At 54.8% G+C, this 7106-nt stretch overlaps 2 non-coding genes across 2 annotated transcripts; both read left to right on the forward strand.

Moving 5' to 3' along the window:
• The first annotated feature begins 4193 nt into the window (after positions 1-4193).
• Positions 4194-6102, forward strand: LOC124732200. The gene has a single exon (XR_007008605.1). It is a non-coding gene; the product is annotated as a small subunit ribosomal RNA (ribosomal RNA).
• Positions 6103-6454: 352 nt separating this feature from the next.
• LOC124732208 lies at positions 6455-6609 on the forward strand. Its single transcript, XR_007008609.1, has one exon. It is a non-coding gene; the product is annotated as a 5.8S ribosomal RNA (ribosomal RNA).
• Positions 6610-7106: the final 497 nt, after the last annotated feature.

Genomic DNA, 7106 nt, shown 5'->3' on the forward strand with positions numbered 1-7106 from the left:
AACTGTCCGTATACATGCTGAAAGAGTCTGCCCACAATGGGAACCACACGTCAGCCAGACACTCTGATCACGCACCACTCTCTGCTTCTAACAGGCGCACATACAATATGTAAGCACCAGCATGGAACAACATCCAGTGCATCCTCTCCGCCACATTACACAATCCACACTATCACAACCAGACCAGGAGGTCCATGCGGAAAATAGAATATCCCACCCTTTCGACATCCACCATTGCGCAGATAAGGCACCAACACCCACACATGTCCTATACAACGGTGCACCCAACATCACAATAGTACCTCCTGTCACAGCGCACAAACAATGACATGAGTCAAAGACACAGGTCTGACACAAGCATAGAATTGGAGCGCCGCCTCTAATAAGCCAAAGGTGCATCCTGACGTGACAAATCTCATCATGTCACAAGCATTCACTTACTATAATCACTATCAACGAACCTGCCGCCCCGCCCCCCCCCCCCCCCCACACCTTTCCTTACAACAACGTGTAACCTAACCTAACCCATGTTGTACCTTAACCTAACCCATGTTGTACCTTAACCTAACCCATGTTGTGCCTTAACCTAACCCATGTTGTGCCTTAACCTAACCCATGTTGTCCCCTAACCTAACCCAAGTTGTCCCCTAACCTAACCCATGTTGTCCCTTAACCTAACCCATGTTGTGCCTTAACCTAACCCATGTTGTGCCTTAACCTAACCCATGTTGTCCCCTAACCTAACCCATGTTGTCCCCTAACCTAACCCATGTTGTGCCTTAACCTAACCCATGTTGTCCCCTAACCTAACCCATGTTGTGCCTTAACCTAACCCATGTTGTCCCCTAACCTAACCCATGTTGTCCCCTAACCTAACCCATGTTGTCCCCTAACCTAACCCATGTTGTGCCTTAACCTAACCCATGTTGTGCCTTAACCTAACCCATGTTGTCCCCTAACCTAACCCAAGTTGTCCCCTAACCTAACCCATGTTGTCCCCTAACCTAACCCATGTTGTGCCTTAACCTAACCCATGTTGTGCCTTAACCTAACCCATGTTGTGCCTTAACCTAACCCATGTTGTCCCCTAACCTAACCCATGTTGTCCCCTAACCTAACCCATGTTGTGCCTTAACCTAACCCATGTTGTCCCCTAACCTAACCCATGTTGTGCCTTAACCTAACCCATGTTGTCCCCTAACCTAACCCATGTTGTCCCCTAACCTAACCCATGTTGTCCCCTAACCTAACCCATGTTGTGCCTTAACCTAACCCATGTTGTGCCTTAACCTAACCCATGTTGTCCCCTAACCTAACCCATGTTGTCCCCTAACCTAACCCATGTTGTCCCCTAACCTAACCCATGTTGTCCCCTAACCTAACCCATGTTGTCCCCTAACCTAACCCATGTTGTCCCCTAACCTAACCCATGTTGTCCCCTAACCTAACCCATGTTGTCCCCTAACCTAACCCATGTTGTCCCCTAACCTAACCCATGTTGTCCCCTAACCTAACCCATGTTGTGCCCTAACCTAACCCATGTTGTGCCCTAACCTAACCCATGTTGTGCCCTAACCTAACCCATGTTGTGCCTTAACCTAACCCATGTTGTCCCCTAACCTAACCCATGTTGTCCCCTAACCTAACCCATGTTGTCCCCTAACCTAACCCATGTTGTCCCCTAACCTAACCCATGTTGTCCCCTAACCTAACCCATGTTGTGCCTTAACCTAACCCATGTTGTCCCCTAACCTAACCCATGTTGTCCCCTAACCTAACCCATGTTGTCCCCTAACCTAACCCATGTTGTCCCCCTAACCTAACCCATGTTGTCCCCTAACCTAACCCATGTTGTCCCCTAACCTAACCCATGTTGTCCCCTAACCTAACCCATGTTGTCCCCTAACCTAACCCATGTTGTGCCCTAACCTAACCCATGTTGTCCCCTAACCTAACCCATGTTGTGCCTTAACCTAACCCATGTTGTGCCTTAACCTAACCCATGTTGTCCCCTAACCTAACCCATGTTGTCCCCTAACCTAACCCATGTTGTGCCTTAACCTAACCCATGTTGTGCCGTAACCTAACCCATGTTGTGCCTTAACCTAACCCATGTTGTGCCTTAACCTAACCCATGTTGTGCCTTAACCTAACCCATGTTGTGCCTTAACCTAACCCATGTTGTGCCTTAACCTAACCCACGTTGTCCCCTAACGTAACCCACGTTGTCCCCTAACGTAACCCACGTTGTCCCCTAACGTAACCCACGTTGTCCCCTAACGTAACCCACGTTGTCCCCTAACGTAACCCACGTTGTCCCCTAACGTAACCCACGTTGTCCCCTAACGTAACCCACGTTGTCGCCTATCGTAACCCACGTTGTCGCCTAAACCTGCTCTGTAATTGTTATACGACTCGTTCAATTAGTGTAGTGTTGCCCACCCGCAACCCTCGCAATATAGTTCGCTACTCGCACTGCCCGCTCCCCTGTGTATCGCTTCATGTTAAACACCTTGCAAGTCTTGCTGACTTTCCACATGCTCCTGCTGTACACTGTAATGTGGATGGCAGCAGGGCGTACATGCCGCCCCCCCCCCCCCCCACCTCTCCCCACGTCCCCACCTTGCCCCCTGCCTTCGCAAGGTGGTTGGTGACAAGTTTGCATGTTCAATGCCCTTCGCATGCGACGTACGCAGGCTACGTTGTGGTGCGGCCTGTGTCAACTGTCCGCTGATGTCGTACGCGTGAACCACAATCTGTACTGCACATTCGTCCTTATGTACTGAATGATACATCGTGGCACATGTGTGACCGTACAACGACTGCGCCCAAAAACGGCGGACCATACAGTGCAAATATTGTGCACGCAGCTACGTGTCGTCTCCCTATGAGAGCTGGATTGCAGTGTGGTACGCCATAGAGACGTGTGGGAGGAACGGACGCCGTGGATGGCGATCAGCATGAGCTGTCTGTTGATGTATTCGGACCTAGTCGTCTCTCCTCACACACCGTGATGGCATGGTGCAGCGCGTTCCATATCTGCGACATGCTACAGAAGCCGGTTGACAGTCGTTCGAGCAATGGACATCGCATACGTACGGGGGCCACCTTCCACGTATTGTCTAGGCGTGCACATTTTGTTGCGTGTATGTGGGCAGACGTAGTGTGGCGTGACACCTGACACAGGCATGCAATAATGGTTGAAGTTGCAAATGGCGATGGACGCCTACGTTTTCTGGTGAAGTTACGCAAATGAAGAAATGGTAACCCGTTGTGGTGCGGTTGTTCTCGCTAGGGGTGAATCGGTGATGGCGACGATAGGTTGAGGTACTAACCGGTTGTTCCAGCGATACCCACCATGCCGACGAAACTGAACGGCATCTGGGTGTGAAGCGATACGCGGCGGTGGCTGGGTGGGACCGTCCCCGGCCGGTGAGGGGGCGCCTCCCGGCGTGCTGGCCGCGCGGTGCGTGGGCGCACGCGCTACAGCCGGCTGGTGGGGGCGGCCAGTGGCAGGCGCGCCGGCCGACGGACGCGGCAGGCGTCGCAGCTGCGCGCCGGCGCACCCTGCGCGCGGCGCCGTGCGGCCAAAGTAGGTCCTCGCGGGCCCGGTGCGAAGCGCGGTGGACATCTGCAGTGTGCTGGTCCGATTGAGGACTGTGTGCGTTGAGGATGCGCCGCCGCCCGGCGCTCGGCGCCGCGACGCCGTCTGCTGCTCGGTCGCCCCAGCGGTTCTCGCTGGTGGTTTGTATCGCAGCTGTGCGGATGTGTTGGCGTGTGCGCTGTGCTGGGAGAGTTCGCTTCGGCACCCAAGTGGGGCTTTTGTCCTTCTGTGGCGCTGGCGTTGGAGCTGCCGGTCACCGTAGGTGGCGCGTGTTGTCTCCCGCCGGCAATGCCACGACAGCACGCTCCCGGGCCTCTGTCGGCAGCGGCAAGCTCAGTTGGGAGCACGGGTGGTCGCACCGAAAGCGTCTACTCGCCTAACTCCGGGCGATTGCGCCTCTCTCGAACCCGACCAAGTACTTGGGACGGCGCTGCGCGCCGCCGGGACCTGAGAGGGTTTCGAGGTGTATTGTGCAGGGGAGCTCAGCCTCCTCCTGTTTGCAGAATGATTGAGCGGACGCTTGCGTGTTCGCGCGGGCCCCCGGGACACACTCCCGGGCGGCCGGCTGCTCAGCTCTAGTTGACGCAGCTCCCTGGTTGATCCTGCCAGTAGTCATATGCTTGTCTCAAAGATTAAGCCATGCATGTCTCAGTACAAGCCGCATTAAGGTGAAACCGCGAATGGCTCATTAAATCAGTTATGGTTCCTTAGATCGTACCCACGTTACTTGGATAACTGTGGTAATTCTAGAGCTAATACATGCAAACAGAGTCCCGACCAGAGATGGAAGGGACGCTTTTATTAGATCAAAACCAATCGGTCGGCTCGTCCGGTCCGTTTGCCTTGGTGACTCTGAATAACTTTGGGCTGATCGCACGGTCCTCGTACCGGCGACGCATCTTTCAAATGTCTGCCTTATCAACTGTCGATGGTAGGTTCTGCGCCTACCATGGTTGTAACGGGTAACGGGGAATCAGGGTTCGATTCCGGAGAGGGAGCCTGAGAAACGGCTACCACATCCAAGGAAGGCAGCAGGCGCGCAAATTACCCACTCCCGGCACGGGGAGGTAGTGACGAAAAATAACGATACGGGACTCATCCGAGGCCCCGTAATCGGAATGAGTACACTTTAAATCCTTTAACGAGTATCTATTGGAGGGCAAGTCTGGTGCCAGCAGCCGCGGTAATTCCAGCTCCAATAGCGTATATTAAAGTTGTTGCGGTTAAAAAGCTCGTAGTTGGATTTGTGTCCCACGCTGTTGGTTCACCGCCCGTCGGTGTTTAACTGGCATGTATCGTGGGACGTCCTGCCGGTGGGGCGAGCCGAAGGCGTGCGACCGCCCCGTGCGTGCTCGTGCGTCCCGAGGCGGACCCCGTTGAAATCCTACCAGGGTGCTCTTTATTGAGTGTCTCGGTGGGCCGGCACGTTTACTTTGAACAAATTAGAGTGCTTAAAGCAGGCAAGCCCGCCTGAATACTGTGTGCATGGAATAATGGAATAGGACCTCGGTTCTATTTTGTTGGTTTTCGGAACCCGAGGTAATGATTAATAGGGACAGGCGGGGGCATTCGTATTGCGACGTTAGAGGTGAAATTCTTGGATCGTCGCAAGACGAACAGAAGCGAAAGCATTTGCCAAGTATGTTTTCATTAATCAAGAACGAAAGTTAGAGGTTCGAAGGCGATCAGATACCGCCCTAGTTCTAACCATAAACGATGCCAGCCAGCGATCCGCCGCAGTTCCTCCGATGACTCGGCGGGCAGCCTCCGGGAAACCAAAGCTTTTGGGTTCCGGGGGAAGTATGGTTGCAAAGCTGAAACTTAAAGGAATTGACGGAAGGGCACCACCAGGAGTGGAGCCTGCGGCTTAATTTGACTCAACACGGGAAACCTCACCAGGCCCGGACACCGGAAGGATTGACAGATTGATAGCTCTTTCTTGATTCGGTGGGTGGTGGTGCATGGCCGTTCTTAGTTGGTGGAGCGATTTGTCTGGTTAATTCCGATAACGAACGAGACTCTAGCCTGCTAACTAGTCGCGTGACATCCTTCGTGCTGTCAGCGATTACTTTTCTTCTTAGAGGGACAGGCGGCTTCTAGCCGCACGAGATTGAGCAATAACAGGTCTGTGATGCCCTTAGATGTTCTGGGCCGCACGCGCGCTACACTGAAGGAATCAGCGTGTCTTCCTAGGCCGAAAGGTCGGGGTAACCCGCTGAACCTCCTTCGTGCTAGGGATTGGGCTTGCAATTGTTCCCCATGAACGAGGAATTCCCAGTAAGCGCGAGTCATAAGCTCGCGTTGATTACGTCACCTGCCCTTTGTACACACCGCCCGTCGCTACTACCGATTGAATGATTTAGTGAGGTCTTCGGACTGGTACGCGGCATTGACTCTGTCGTTGCCGATGCTACCGGAAAGATGACCAAACTTGATCATTTAGAGGAAGTAAAAGTCGTAACAAGGTTTCCGTAGGTGAACCTGCGGAAGGATCATTACCGACTAGACTGCATGTCTTTCGATGTGCGTGTCGTGTCGCGCAACACGCTACCTGTACGGCTCGCAGTAGCCGTGCGCCGCGTGCGGAACCACGCGTGCCTCTCAAAACTAGCGGCAATGTTGTGTGGTACGAGCGCTGAAGCGCTGGAGCGGCTGGCCTGCGGCACCTGGCGCCTGGCGCCGGTTTTGAATGACTTTCGCCCGAGTGCCTGTCCGCTCCGGTGTGGAGCCGTACGACGCCCGTCGGCCGTGAGGCCGTTGGACACAGAACGCTGGAACAGGGGCCGCCACACGCCTCACTCCCGCCTATGCGACCGTCTCGAAAGAGACGGCGGAAACTTGAGAAAAGATCACCCAGGACGGTGGATCACTCGGCTCGTGGGTCGATGAAGAACGCAGCAAATTGCGCGTCGACATGTGAACTGCAGGACACATGAACATCGACGTTTCGAACGCACATTGCGGTCCATGGATTCCGTTCCCGGGCCACGTCTGGCTGAGGGTCGGCTACGTATACTGAAGCGCGCGGCGTTTGCCCCGCTTCGCAGACCTGGGAGTGTCGCGGCCGCCTGTGGGGCCGGCCGCGTCTCCTCAAACGTGCGATGCGCGCCCGTCGCCTGGCGGTTCGCATACCGGTACTTTCTCGGTAGCGTGCACAGCCGGCTGGCGGTGTGGCGTGCGACACCTCGTACAACGACCTCAGAGCAGGCGAGACTACCCGCTGAATTTAAGCATATTACTAAGCGGAGGAAAAGAAACTAACAAGGATTCCCCCAGTAGCGGCGAGCGAACAGGGAAGAGTCCAGCACCGAACCCCGCAGGCTGCCGCCTGTCGTGGCATGTGGTGTTTGGGAGGGTCCACTACCCCGACGCCTCGCGCCGAGCCCAAGTCCAACTTGAATGAGGCCACGGCCCGTAGAGGGTGCCAGGCCCGTAGCGGCCGGTGCGAGCGTCGGCGGGACCTCTCCTTCGAGTCGGGTTGCTTGAGAGTGCAGCTCCAAGT

This window comes from Schistocerca piceifrons, unplaced genomic scaffold (genome assembly GCF_021461385.2).
Source record: "Schistocerca piceifrons isolate TAMUIC-IGC-003096 unplaced genomic scaffold, iqSchPice1.1 HiC_scaffold_1326, whole genome shotgun sequence".
In the NCBI taxonomy this organism is placed as follows: domain Eukaryota; kingdom Metazoa; phylum Arthropoda; class Insecta; order Orthoptera; family Acrididae; genus Schistocerca; species Schistocerca piceifrons.